This window comes from Echiichthys vipera (assembly GCF_963691815.1).
Source record: "Echiichthys vipera genome assembly, chromosome: 17".
Lineage (NCBI taxonomy): Eukaryota > Metazoa > Chordata > Actinopteri > Perciformes > Trachinidae > Echiichthys > Echiichthys vipera.
The window spans coordinates 25,487,239-25,503,055 of NC_139842.1; the positions used below are offsets into that span (position 1 = coordinate 25,487,239).

At 42.0% G+C, this 15,817-nt stretch overlaps 1 protein-coding gene across 1 annotated transcript in view; it reads right to left on the bottom strand.

The window, feature by feature from the left end:
• The window catches only part of caskin1 (CASK interacting protein 1), a gene marked incomplete at its 5' end in the record, with an annotated part of 126,199 nt that overhangs the window by 44,486 nt on the left and 65,896 nt on the right, over window positions 1-15,817 (bottom strand). The window lies entirely within an intron of this gene.

The window sequence follows — 15,817 nt, forward strand, 5'->3', positions numbered from 1 at the left end:
GGACAAAGCCTTGGCTGTTTGTTTTCTTTCACTGAGCTAAACTAAAACCACAGCATATTAAGGACAGAGAAAGGGATCGTTGTCATCGTTCTGCATTACCTGCTGATTCAGTGAGGTAGGATAAATGTGTGGGGATGTCACCTCTGGACACTGAGTGGCTCCTTTACCCACTTCTCCTCTGGTAAACTGGACAAACGTTTTCTAACTCTTTGATTCTTTCCATATAACGCCGATGATCGCTCTGCAACAATGTAATACATCTGTCTGTCTGACTCACGTTAGCCACTGCAGGAGGTTTCCAGACCGGTTAACCTAAAATAGGTGAAATCAGGACAGATTACAGCAGGATTTGTATTTACCACCAGTTGAAGTTTGTTAGTTTTCCCCAGAATGGGGGCGTGGTCTCATGTGTTACTGTCATCTATAAGAATTGAGATACCTTGCTTCTAGCGGCCTCTTTATTGAAACACATTCACATCTATACTTGTTGTTCCCCTCTTAAATCCACACAAACACACATATGTTCCTATTACACTTCTGCCCTGACTACATGCCTGACTCAGAAGTCGGAAGTTCCAGATTTCCGAGTACAAGTGAACGCAGCATAACCGGCAGTGACCAGCTCCACCAGCAGACCAACTGCTGTCAGCAGTGTCACAAACATGACGGATTATTTAGATCTAGAGAGGAAATGTCTCCATAGACACTCAGATTGGAATAATCAGCTAATCGGAAACAAGTGCTTTCATTAGTGGGTCATGTGATGGATCACCATTGTTTTAACTCACTGATAGAAAGTAACTTTCAAGACAATTAAATAGATGAAAATCTTACGAATTATATCTTTAAGCCTGATTAAACAAGTGTTTGCATAAACAAACTCTCATATATCTCAATGACCCTCAGTTGAGAATATTCTAAGACGTAAAAAATAAAAACAATGTAATCAAATAAAAGTCATTGAGTGCAACCTTCTAGTGAATGAATGAATAGTAAGGCTCCAAACCAAGCAGTAGCAGTGTGCATCTGTGAAATCAATATATATTTTATAGTCTACATTCCTGAGGAAACCAAATTAGTTCAGCATATCCGAAAAGAACAACCCAGAGTGTTTTATCAAACAGGTGCACAACGGTCTCCATCTCCAGTATTCTACGTTTGTAAATGGGAAGAGCCTTTCTCCCCATAAGAACTCTAGATGTGTAGTTTCTATATTGTGTTGTGAAATAACTCTCTATTACATTCCATTCAGACAACACTCTGAACACCTTGGATTACTTCCCATTTTTCGTATCTCTTTACATCATTTACCTGCTCAAGCCTGTAATTTGTCAGTTATATATAGGCTACTCCTGTGTGTTTTATCAAACTTCAGAACATTGTTGAACTAAGGGCACTTTCACACCTGATAGTCTGTTTCTAGTCCACTTCCCTTGTGTGCACCAGAGGCATTTTTTTTCTCCAGCTGCTTTCACACCTATTCATTAGATCTGGTCCGAATCAGTCGATGTCATGCTGATGTGAACCAACATGTAGCTGCACTACGTATCAATAAAGGTTTGGGACAAAAAAAAGAAAAAAAAGCACTTGACTCATTGGTCAGATGTGTCTGAGGCGGGCAATTCAATTCAATTCAATTTTATTTACAGTGTCAAATCATAAACATTATCTCAGGACACTTTACAGACTAAGAATAGACCACACATGACTTATTAATGATTTACAAAGACCCAACAATTCCTTCATGATTGGTCAGAATTACCATTCTTGCAAATGCTGATGTAAACAAAGTGACAGCAGACAACGCACCCACCACAAGTGATGTCACAATGGAGAGACAACTGCAAGGTTGATTTTGCCGTTGGTCTTCTGTTATTACATTACTACTCCAGGTTTATCTACGGTGACTCATGCTGGTGTGTTGTTGTTGTGGTGATAGGGGAGGGAGTTAATCATTACATAAATCACGCAGCTGCCTACAGGAGCTGGGTTGGTCCAAAATATTTAGTGCGGACCCAGGTCCGATCACGTTCTCACCCCAAACAAACTGCACCAGACTTTGTTTGGAAGCGGACCAAGACCCCCTCTTCTACCAGGTCTCTGTCCGCTTATTTGGTCTGCTTCTGGTGCTCACCCGAGTACAATCCCTGCATTCCCACCTGCACAGACAAACTAACAAATGAGGGAGTGCTCTCAGCTTTGATTCAACCGAACTTTAGGCTGGTGTGAAAGCGCCCTAAATCCTGCTTCGTGTCATTTAGTTCTCCACTGCGTCCAGAACCAACTCACAAAGGTCAAGCCATCAGATGACAAACTAGATGATATGACCCACAGAACAATCATGATTGTTCACAACAATGTATATAGGTATAAGCAGGAAAAAAGAGCAGCTAGACTCACTGCTATTCTATAATACTGTCATTCATTCCCATGCATGCTGCTGCATGGTGCTCAGTGCTCGGAGCTACATATCTGGAGTTGAGAGCGCAAGACACGGGCTGAGGGGGAGGGGGGGAAAGAATGCTGTGCTGGGACCGGCAAAGCAGCGAGCCGAAGCTCAGCTCCTGGACAGAGGAGAAGGCGCTGCTTCCGTCTGTGTTGTCACAGCCTTCAGTGTTTGATAGTGACGCGCAAGGCACCCTTGAAAGTCGGTTTCAAATGCACCAAGTTTTCAACCATAAACCTATCCACAGCAATATTAGATATTAGAGCAAGTGCTCCAGTTCGAACATCAGACGCATTGGGGATTCCTCCTGGAGAAAGACCTTGTAGTTGGTGACTCCTTTGTCACCATCAAAACCACAACTTCAGACTCCTGACACAAGGCAGCATGTTGTGTAGTGTGAACAGTGCAGCAAACTAACTGCCTCTTTTAGGCCTATTCATAGCTCTACTGCCATTCCTATGCACTGTGCATGTGCATGTGAATGAATTACAATAATATATATTTCCTGATGAGCTTCTTCTCTAAATGTGTTGCTTGTCACTTTTTTAGAAATGAAGTTGCTAAGCAGCTCTGAAAGGTAGATGTATATTTTTGGTGAAGTGTAACCTACTCTAATTTCTGGTTAGACCTCAAGTCATTTTTGCTCTTATCTAATTGGACACCGAAGTCTGTGTAACCATGGAGATGGCTTTACCTTTGGCAAGTGGCATGTGCAAGTGTCATTTTGCACTGAGTCTGTGCCATTAACTTGTGAGAGAGCTATATTGGAAGATAGTACTGAATACAGGAGTCACACTTGCCCTGAGTGTGTTTGAGTGTGCCTGTGAGCGTGGAGCAGCATACTGAATATTACTGCCCTCCAAGAGTGACCTGCTCTAGTTTCACTACAAATTACCCATCGCTCCTTCCTTCTTCTCCTTCTGTCCGCCTGCAATTCTTTTGTGCCCCTTTTCTTTGTTCAGGCTGTTATCCTATTTTCATTTCCTCTTTTCTATTCCTCCACTACCTCCTCTCCCTATCATCCCATATGCTTTACTTCATCACTCATACTTAAATTAAATTTTAAAATAAAAAAAAGTTAAAAAAAATGAAAAGGGGCAGGAAGCACATCTACCCTTTTCTTCATTGAGAAATTGTGGATCTGGCATTTCACCCACTGAGAAACATGTTGAGATGCCAAAGTAACGGGAAGCACTAGATTGGGTATCCCCACCCACTTCTGGAAAAGAGCCAATTTTCCTGTTTCCTGTCCCATTGCATGCAACCATTTGAACTATGCCTGCCTCTTGTGCAGAAGAAAATGACAGCAGCCTTCACGGACCAACGTGCAATTATAGATTAAACTTGGTCTGGCAATAGCCAGGCTAGGGAAGCACCCACCTTTCGACATTGTTCAGACAGGACATACCAAAGCACGGAGCTCCATGGCTGGCTCGCATTCTACATCAGTAGTTTCGGCATCCCGTCTGAAACCAGTGTCAGTCAAACCCAGACTCAGATGAGGAGTCTGTTGTGCACCAAAATCTGTGACTCCGACTTATCAAAATTGTAAATGTAGTTAGCTTCTTTTTTTTTGTTTATGTTACTTGATAGTTTGTAGCTGCTGTTTGACACAGTGACAATGAGAGTCTGTTTTTGCTCTCAGACAGTTCGCTCTGTGCTGGAGGATTCAGGTTACTTTGCCTGTATTTGAATATTAGACAGTGATTGGCTTTTGAATCTCTGACGACCATGCGTTTGAATCCCAGAATTCAGGAACGTGCTCAGGCATCTCCTTCTACAGTGGAATGTGAAAACACCTCTCTTGTGACAAACACAGAGAGAAATTTTGTCACTTTAGTCAAGGTCAGGCATTTTAGGGATATAAACATAAGAACAACACAGGAAACACAGTGTCACAGAGTCACACATTGTTCATCTGTACACACTGCCATGACACATAAATCAGCAAAATAGCTCGTTAACTAAGCCTGTGAATGTTCTCATTTGTCCAGGTCATCATAATCCCTAAAGCAATTTCAGTCAAAAGCAACTGGACTTGGTTATTTGTCAGGAAGATGTTTCACCTCTCATCCAAGAGGCTTCATCAGTTCATGTACGCATCTGACCAGGCTGAGACTGGTCCAACTAACTGGTGTGGAGATCCAGGTATTTCTGTTTCTCCTTGAGATGTAAGTGGACAGCATCTCAAGGGGAAAGCCCACACAAAGGGTTCCAGTGACATCATCGGCCTTGTGAGAGGTTAAATACCTGGATCTCACACCAGTTAGTTGGACCAGTCCCAGCCTGGTCAGATGCGTACATGAACTGATGAAGCCTCTTGGATGAGAGGTGAAACGTCTTCCTAGACAAATAACCAAGTCCAGTTGCTTTTGACTGAAATCACTTTGGGGATCTAACATCACTCATGGTCCTTGTGGGGATGCTTCTCCCCCTGGCTTGTGTCATCATTGTGAGACTCACTCAGGGCTGTAAATTGCTTGGAAGGAGGCAACACTTTAAACTAGTGGTGCCCAACTGGTCAAATTTTCCCTTTTTCTATGTATGGGGTGGGTTCAATCCCAAGGCCTTCTTGCTATGAGGATAAGTTCTAACCACTGAGTTATACTTTGATGTTATTTCACTAAATGAAAACAAAAATAACTTTTCAAATATGAAGAATTATGAGTACAATAAAGGCTTGAGATACTAACACTTAAACAACATAAAATCATTGCACTACCAGTCAAAAGTAACTGCAAGTACCTGGATTGAACCTTAGATAAAATACTAAGTGAAGATGTCAGCATCATTGGACGTTTCAGCAGCAATTTGACAGTTGCATATTGAACCATCTCATCACAACAAACACTGAGCAGATAGAGGAGCATCCCACTGTGTGTGTGTCATCACACACTTCTGCATCTCAGTGACAACTGTGCCTTCTTCCCCTTGCTTTCCCCTCCAGGGTTAAACAGGGATAGCGTTACACAATACTGCACTGGGCTGAGTAAAGCAGCACTGTTGATTGTGTGTGTGCGTGTGTGTGTGTGTGTGTGTGTGTGTGTGTGTGTCTGTGTGTGTGTGTGTGTGTGTGTGTGTGTGTGTGTGTGTGTGTGTGTGTGTGTGTGTGTGTATATAGACCTGAAGAGTGTGTCAGGGGGGTGCATGTATGGGGGAGGGAAGCCCTCTGCTTTTACCAAGTAGTAAAACCTGCCATGTAATATTTATACCCCCCTCTCTTTCTCTCTGTCCATCGTCCTCCAGATCACTCTCTTGCTCACTTCTCCTCCCTCTTTAGCCTTTACCAATCTCACTACTTCCCTCCACAACTCCGTCCTCTTCCTGTACTTCCTCTCCTTTCTCTTCCATAATGCCTCCTTCCATCTCCTCTCCATAAATCCATCACTCTTCTTGCATCTACTGCTTTCAATATCTGAAATACCCAGTTCAATTTCTCTCGTGAGTTCTCCTCTCACTAAACACTATAGGGGTACACCAAGTACCCATTCCTGACCAGGCGGATGTGATGTAACAGCATTTTCCATCTTGCAGAGCAACACTGCAGTCAATCATGTTACAATCTTTCATATGATCTGTGGTCTCTAGGCTTTTAAGGTAATACAGAGAGAAAATAGTTTCAACACCTGTGACAGCACATGTATCTTTCATGATCCACAAAACTAAAATTATAAATCAAAACATACTAATGTTTCCTGAAAATGAGCCGAGCAGCAGAATATATGAAATGCGAAATAAGTGTATCTGACACATTCGATAAACAGCTGTAGCCTATTGTACATTGCTCTTTGCTAACAAAAAAGAGTGAGGAGCGATGGTTTGTTCCTGAACATAGCTGATCCAGGGTCTTGCAGGCTGATAAACCAGCGATTGTAACCCTACATCCCTACACCCCTTTTTGCTTTCTTGCCGAGAATTAGATGAGGAGATTAATACCACTCTCATGTTTGTACTAAATATGAAACTACAGCCAGCAGCTGGTTAGCCTAGCTTAGCTTAGCAAAGATACTGGGAACAGGGAAACAGCTGGAAAGATTATTGTAGTCCATCTATACACGGTGCAGTACAGCACACAGAGGGGCGAAACTGTGTAAAAACATGTCCAGGGAGCAGACAAGGACAGAGGAAAGCCGTGGTGGTGGATGTGGCGATACCAAGCGATGGCAACATCCGCAAAAAGGAACACGAGAAACTTGAAAAATACCAAGGGCTCAGAGAGGAGCTGGAGAGAGCCTGGAAGGTAAAGGTGACAGTAGTGCCCGTGGTGATCGGAGCACTAGGGGCAGTGACCTCCAAGCTGGAGGAGTGGTTACAGCAGATTCAAGAACAACCTCGGAGATCTTGGTCCAGAAAAGTGCAGTGCTCGGAACAGCAAAGATACTGCCAGAACCCTCAAGCTCCCTGGCCTCTGGTAGAGGACCCAAGCTTAGAGAGAGGGTCAACCACCTGCGCACCCGCGGAGGGTGAGGAGAAGATTTTTTTTAAATATATACCCACAGTGGCGATTGCTCTTAGAAAAGTGTTGAAATGTACTGCTGTGTGTACATTTCATCAACTAAGTAGGCGCTAGAAAGCCTTCATCTTTTGTTCAGAATCAGCTCCTTATCACAGGTAACCGGAGCAACTTCCTTCTCCTTCATCCCCACAGCTCCACAGCTCTTTACACAGTGGGACGCTCAGCTTCTACTGACTTTAATTTACTTTACTTTAGGGCGGCTGTGGCTTGGTGGCAGAGTGGGTCGTCCTCTGTTCGAGAGATTGGTGGTTCGATCCCCATCTCCCCCCGGTCCACATGTCGAAGTGTCCTTGGGCAAGACACTGAACCCTGAATTGCTCCCCGTGCTGCGCATGGGTGTGTAAATGTGGTGTGAATGGTTAGACCAGATTAGATGGTATGTAGATGTCCACTGCCATCAGTGTGAATGTCTGTGTGAATGGGTGAATGTGACAGACACTGTGAAGCGCCTTGAGTAGTCAGATGACTAGAAAGGCGCTATATAAGTACAAGTCCATTTACCATTTAATGGGGAAGTGTAGAGCGAGTTGTTCCACTGCAGCCAAACTAGACGCTCATTGGATAAATGCTGGGCTTTGTCTCGCCCATCGGACGCTCAGCGTCTCTCGCTTCTGCATGATGATTAGATGAGCTCTCTGAGGCAGAATCCTTTTTTGATTAACAGCTAAATGAGCGACTCAGCGATCTTGAAGAATAAACATCCAGCGGAGCATTTTCCAAGTTTTTCCTTCCGTTGTTCTGAGACTTTACCGATCCCCAGAGACTTTGTCTTTGTTAAAAACGACTAGCGTTGTGTTTGGCAACACTGTTCTGTCACTCTGCGGTTTCTTTCCCCAACGAGCAGCTGCAGCTGTGGAGCTTCTCCCCCCGTTACTCACACTCACAGGCAGACACACTTCACAGTAGCCTGGCGCAGCAGCTCCAGCTGGGCCAATGCCGTTTAAGCAGCCTAGCTCTGCTGCCATTGAGAGGAAACTGGTCATGTCCCTGGAAAAGACGCCTTGTTGGTACGACAAGGTCACAGATCATTTTCTTGAAAAGGAACGAAGGGAAGAATTTACATATAAATAAACAAACACATTTATGATGTAGGCCGGAAAAATGAGCTTCCCCTCCTTGAAAGACCAGCAGCTGCCTCTGCGATGGACACATTTGTTTCATTACATATTTAGTTAGTTGTCCAGCTTTATCATTATACTGTATCCCATAAACTGCAGGTGAATGTTGTGTGCAGCGGTTATCAGAGAAGTAAATTGGATAGAGGTTGGAGAGTGTTCTTCCACTGGCTCGCTTTTCATTCCTCAAGATTTCCTACAGGTAAAAGATGACTGTGACTGTAGTAGTCCATGTAGAGTTTAAAGTTATTTGTTCAGAAGCTAAAATTTTTTGTAGCTGCATCTTTTCCCAACTGAGCCAGAGTATTATATATTTGCTTAAAGGGAGACTTTAGATGTTTTAGTGCACATGAATCCTAAATTTGCACTACTTGTTGTGTGTCTGCTACCTTATACAGTTTTCTCTCTGTGTATACTGTATACACAGATTTCGCTTCCTGCATGTGTTGGCCCAAGTATGAAGCTTTATTTCTCTCCTTTTTTTTCTTCTCGCACGTTTTCCTTTAAACCTCTACGCCTGTACAAACACACTCACATACAGTACAAATATAATTGCAGTGGCGCTCTCTTGTAATGTTTTCTCAAGTCTCAGTGGGGATCTCCTTGTCAGGGTGTATGAAGAGGGAACTTCATCCTCTGTTGTTGTTGTCACATCTCCAGTCTCTTCATACAGTGAGAAACTACTGTATGTCCTAACATGTATACATGACAAACACTCTTGCTGTTTATTCCTCTCCTACAAATCACTTTGCTGCTACTCCGTTTGTTTTCCAACAATTTTAATAGCATACAAAACACTGACAATATGGTTGGATTCAAGCTGTTTTTAATAACGTGTTCACACCGGCTGATTTACAGCACTTAGGAAATGCCGTTTTTTCTAAGCACACAGCAGATGAGTCTGCTGTAAAACATCCCAATTAAGAGCTTTTTTTTAAACAGAGTGAGTTCATAAGGAGTCTCAGAGTGCTTGCCAAGAGGAGTAAATGGATCTAAAATGAATACACTTGTGCAGACTCATTAGCCATATGTGCTCATTATAAAACAAAATTTCACTTGTTCCATGCATTCCTATCCTACACTTTATTCATGACTTATTCATACACAGCCACGTTGGCCAATATGGAGCACTTAATATTGTGGGAGGAATTCAGAGAGAAAGAGGTAATAACAGTAAACACACTAATTAGATTACACTGTTTAGTTTCACTTAGAGTGGCAAAGCAGCGCTGAGAGGATTACTTCTGATCTCTATCTTTACAGACACCACTTTATTCATCACAGTTTGCAGTCTTTCAGCGCCGTTTAAATGACTCACAGGGGCTGAAGCTGTCGTGACTCATGGTTGTAGGAATTAGCATTTCTACCTTGTGCTGTTTCCCGTAGACAGCCATGTATTGTGGATGAACACATACTGTAAGTGCCAAATGAATGGAAAAATGAAGGCCGCCACAAGCATCTGGAACTGCTTTAATGTCCCACACTTAAGGTGAAATTTAATGACAGTTCACTTGTTATACACAGACAAACTGTATTAGCTGTGTTCGAAATCATTCCCTCATTCACTCACTCACTCACTACTCCCTTTATAGTGTTTATTAAATAGTAACCTGACTCTCTCCAGATGAATTTGGTTCCTCCTTGCTTCACTCGTCCATCTGGGATCACTCGACTGGGAAGTGATTTCAGGAAGCTGGGCCTTATCAAAAATCCTTACATATGATTGGATAAAACACTTGTCCATCATCTTTATTGACGTGCTACTTCAATCAATTCAATTCAATTCAATTTTATTTATAGTGCCAAATCATAACAAAAGTTATCTCAGGACACTTTACAGAGTAGGTAAAGACCACACTCTATGACTTATTTATGATTTACATAGACACAACAATTCCCTCGTAGAGTACGGTGGCAACGACAACCTTCCCTATAACAGGCAGGAACGTCAGACAGACCCAGCTCTGTGGAGGACGGACATCTGTCTGCACCGGTTGGAGAGGAAGAAAAGGAAAGAGAAAGAGAGACAAAGAAAGACACAAAGACAGAGAAACAGACACTCACATGGAAACCAACCCGTGACGCTAATGAGAGCGACGCAGGGAAAATCCAAACCCGGTCAGCAGAAGGGTGAAAACATGGTTTCCACCAACAAAAGCCTTCAGAGCCGTTCTCTGGTCTTCTTTTAAAGAAGAAAGATTCTCTAGATTGGACAACACGGATGAAAGAGCAGCATCCATGTTGACACCTGTTTCCTTGATGCGAGCCGCCATTGCAGTCTGAATAAGATATAAGACCCTGCCCGGGCGGTCCTGATTGGCTCGACCACCTGAAATCACTTTCCTATGGTGCGATCCCAGATGGTTGAGAGGAGGCAGAGTCAAGGCGGGACGAAAGTCATCTACCGAGAGTCAGGTTAATTAAATAGTGCCCTATATAGGGAATGACCAAACGAGATTTCGGACACTACACTGTAATTTCCTAACAAATCGTTGTGTCAGTAGATGTGCTGGATATATGTGTGATGGAAGCGGCTGCGTCCAGCATCATGTTAACAAACAGAGCTGTGAAACCATTTTATAGTCGTTTATGATACAATCCTTTGCTCAGTAGCACGGTAAAAGGTTGTACTGATGTTGATGTCAATTTAAATGTTAAATACATTGTTGAAATTTTGATGGTGTTAAAGTGTGGTTTTGTTAACAATGGTTGTGTGTCCTGATTGTGAGCTGTAATAACCCACAGCTCATTGATTTCAGGAGCGAGTAACAGTAGTCAGCTCGTGAGTAACGGTTGTTGGTAACTGCTCTCAGGCTACCGTTAGCACCTCTTCTGCTTCTTCTTCTCCTCTGTTAAACACGGCCGCATTGCATTGTGGTATACAGGAGTACAATGTAGTTTACATGGTATGTACACGCAGATTAGCTGTGCATTGTGGACTATATAGTGAATTAAATTAACCACAGAGAATTTAAACACCACAATAAAATGGCACACACTATATATATAGTGCACTACTTAAAATAAAAAAATAAAGATCATTTGATTTGATCTCTTCTATGCTAGGGAACTATAGGGAGCTATTTTGACATGTTGTTTGTTTATGTCACACCCCCTACAACATTTGTGCAGGAATCTTCCTTCTACTTATATGCATTAGTGAGGAAGCACAGGTGCAGTGTGCTCTGTGCAGTAATTAAAACGAGTAAATGACAGCCACATAATGAAACATGAGCTGCATTGTGCCTGTAAAGTGTAAACAATGCTGCAAAGCAACTGTAAACTTATGAAAATGTAATATATAGTAAAATATTTGAAATGCGTCTGCTGCAGACCAGAATGCTTGATGACGCTCAGCTTGAACAAAATCTTTACCTTGTTTCATTGTAAAGGTTGGTTATCATTTCAATGCACAACAACATTTAATGTCCATTTTAGAACACTGGACACAGATAGTGGAGTTCATGAAATACATTTCTAACTGTTAAAGCTTTTAAACATTAGGAACTATAAGGTGTCATAGCCTCTATCAAGGAGTGTGTTTATTTTTAGTGCTCAGGATGGCCAGCCCCAACAGTCTGTCCCGTGCTTTTCACATATGTTTGAACTAGTTTCAGCTAGAGAGGATCTTTCGCTGCTTGCAACAGTCACACGTTGAGTAAGAAATAGTGTAATTACTGTGGCTACATCAGGTGCACTTGGTAATATGAAGTGGTGCTTTATGTCGACTTCCTGTATGAAGGACACTAATGTTGACTTGGTCTGAAAAATAGTAAGTAGAACAGTAAGTGGAGTAAAAACCCGAACCCATTGAACTTGCATGCCAATCGTGGTCCTGCGTGATGCTTCCTGCTGCTATTATAATCATTATTCATATAGTGTACATTATCGTTAGTTTTATAAATTATAATATTCATAGCCATAAAAACATGATCAGTCGTATTTCTTATTGTATCACAGCTGTAATTAGTACTTTTCATATCATTGAACATATTTACCACCATAACTATTATCAATATCATATTCTATCACCTAAGCTGTGCTTGTTTCTATTATTTATATCACTCTGGGATAATAACTGCTATAACATGTAAATCCTATTCATATATATCATATAGATATTATTATAGTTACTGTTTCTGTTATGGTAGCTTGCATCTCTGGGACTGTCTCTCTGTCTGTCTTTGTGTCTGTCTTTGTCTCTCTCTGTCCATCTGTCTTTCTTTGTGTCTGTCTTTGTCATATTCTATCACCTTAGCTGTCTCTCTCTGTCCATCTGTCTGTCTTTGTGTCTGTCTTTGTGTCTGTCTTTGTCTCTCTCTGTCCATCTGTCTGTCTTTGTGTCTGTCTTTGTCTCTCTCTGTCCATCTGTCTGTCTTTGTGTCTGTCTTTGTCTCTCTCTGTCCATCTGTCTGTCTTTGTCTCTCTCTGTCCATCTGTCTGTCTTTTTGTCTGTCTTTGTCTCTCTCTGTCCATCTGTCTGTCTTTGTGTCTGTTTTTGTCTCTCTCTGTCCATCTGTCTGTCTTTGTCTCTCTCTGTCCATCTGTCTGTCTTTGTCTCTCTCTGTCCATCTGTCTCTCTTTTCTCTCTTTCTCTCTCCTTTTCTTCCTCCCCAACCGGTGCAGACAGATGTCCGTCCTCCACAGAGCTGGCTCTGTTCCACGTTCCCGCTTGTTAAAGGGAAGGTTTTCGTCGCCACTGTGTGCACAAGATTGCTGGATTAATACTGTATATAATAACTATATAAGTCTTATTATTATTATTATTATTATTATTAAAGATAGTGTAACTTGTAGCTGTTCATGGATGAATTGTTGGGTCTCTGTAAATCATAAATAAATCATAGAGTGTGGTCTTAAACTACTCTGTAAAGTGTCCTGAGATAACTTTTGTTTAATTTGGCACTACAAATAAAACTGAATGGAATTATTAAATTATTATTGAAGTATTTTAATGGACCGTGGGTGGAGGGTAATTTTACTTTCATTTTTGAATGGGTGGGGTTGTGGAAGAGTAATAATTTACTTAACATTCATGTTTTTGATGTTCAATAGAGTAATCAAAACTACTTACAAATGGATGTGTTGAAATGTGATGTTTTTTAATTGGATTATTTTGCATGAATGTCTGCCTACGACAAAACAAAATGTTTATATTGGTGTTTGGATATGATACAGTTTGTTTAAATGACCCCCAATTTCCAGTTAATTCCAATAATTCCCATGAAAAGCTTCCAATTTAGAATATTTCCAAATTTCCCCAACTTAACTTCATTTTTTTATTTTCCGGAAACTTCCCACCCCTTTGAAACCCTAGTGCCAAATATTCATTTGTTGGGGCCATTTTTTTTTTAAAGCCATTTTTTTGGCTTACATGCTTTCGTAGTTACCGCACTGCGGCCCTGTAGGGCAGAATAGCCCATGACTGGGAAGAGTTTGGGCAGCTGTTTTTGGAGACTTTGTGAAACAGTGTTGACCGTTTATAGAATTTTACCTTCTATCACTCTTTGGAGGATGAATTCAAAAATTTACATTTCCAATTTCCAACAGACCTATTTCATCAGTGATTTCCCACTCGATTAGATGAGTCGTTATCAGTGACACCTGAAGCACCACAAACCATCCCTGTAAACACACCTTTGAAATTGAACAACTACCTTCCAGACAGAAGCTGCACCAGAGAATGCTATTCAGAGGAGTCACACTCACACAGAAGGGTTGCATTCACCAAGGAGAGTCCAGGCCACGTCTTTTCACGTCTGAAGCAACATGTAGGAAGAGGCACTGGGTTGAGGGCTTGCTACCCATTAAGAAGTAATGTTTTGTTAAAATTTGAATCATAATAGACTTAGTTGTTGACAGGAGAGGCTTGGGCCCATTTGGACTGCAGGTCCATTTGGACTACATCCTCATTCACAAAGTAAGGAAGTACTGGGTTCAACTTGTATCAAAATAGACAAGGGACCTTACAGAGAGAGAGAGAGGAAGTGGTGGTCGGGAGTGCTGGTGAGTGAATAAGAGAGAGGGAGCAGTGATGAGAGGACAAAGCGAGTGAACAAGACAACTCAAACATTATTTGTTAATGGTAAGCAGATCTGGGTAGCAGAAGCAGTCTGGTTTCTGTTTGTAGTCTGAGTAGTATTGACCAATCATGTTCGAGTAGACTCTGGTTGAATGCAACATATGGCCGAAATGCAATCTCTGAATTCATTGGTTGTTGTCTGACAATGATTTTGCTTTTCATTAGCTTTTTATCTTATTAATCTGCCTTCATATGCAGATTTATGTTTATAAAGACGACTCAACTCTAACTCCGTTATCACATCTGAAGTTGCTAAACGGGATAAATAGTGACAGTTGCACAGGAGACGAAGTCTTGGCCTGAATATCTACCGGCTACACCGGAAAGCCCCAAATATTAGCTGTTTCCCCCAGAGGCTAATTCATCATCAGCCATTGGGTTCAGAGATTGATTATTATTCTAACGCAGAAAAAATAAACATCAAACAAATCAGGAGTTCTGCACGTCTCCTTTTCATTCATGTATTAAATCAAACTCAAACATCAGAGTTATGCTGTGATCACGCGTTCCTCACTTTACTCACGTTACCTGCGACGCTTTAGACACAAAAATTGACCAATATTCGTGTCCAACGCCACCAACGTGCAAGTTGAAAATATTAAACTTGTCATTGCAGAGTGGAGCGTATCCCATGAGCGTATCCGTATCCGTATCTACAGGAGAGCTGCTGAGGCAGGTCAGCACCCTCTACAGCCACGGAGGTTAAATCCCTGACGGCCTGATCTCACTGCAACACAACGGCTCTTTTAAGAGCCACACACTTCATCTAAGAACTAATTTCTGTTATTTTAAGCACTCAGATCGCTGCTCCTAGCATCACTTCCCATTTTATCACCACAGCAGAGTAGAGCTGCAGGCAGCTAGCCGCCAGCTGCTACCTAACCGAACGTGCAACTGGCATGATGCTCCAAATGTGATCCAGATATGATCAAGCAGCGAGTTACTCGCTTTTCTTGCGATTGCATCGCGTCCATCGTGTGCCGTGTGATCACAGCAGCAACATGATGACTGTCTCAAAGTCTTTCAAAGGCAGTCATTAGTCTAAACTGCATGGTTCTTCAGATGCAGTTTAAATGCAGTAATGCTCAAGAAGGGACTTTTAGTTCCTGAATTTCCTGGAACTATTTGGTGGAGAAGAGGTGCAACATGATGCAGCAGTATCCAGCACACATCCAGAGCAGCACTTCACACTAAAATCTCTTCTGTGTCAGTTGGGTTGGTGATGATTCATTCTTGTGTCTTGTATTTACGGTTTCTTCACTCATATTTTCTCTTTTCCTCTTAGTTGTCACCCGTTTGTAGGAGCTGTTTCTCATCAGTGGTAGAGTACATCCTGAGAAATGGACCGGTTTCCTTTCTGATCATCATTCTGTCTGGATAAGTTGGCCTGCAGGGTCTTACAGAATTGTTCTGTCTCTCTCTCTAAATGCTCTCTGTCACACAATAAAACCAGATTGAAAGGACGTGGGCCACAGTTCTCCATTTGATGTTTTGTTTGTTTGAAGCAGTAACTCACAAACAAGTTGTCACACAGGCACATAGCCACACACTGCACACATGCAAGGCTTTTAATGACATTAATACTCTCTCTCTGTCAAACACACGTAAGCACGTCATCCTAGTCTGAACCTTAGCTGAGCGCTATCTGGGCTAATCCT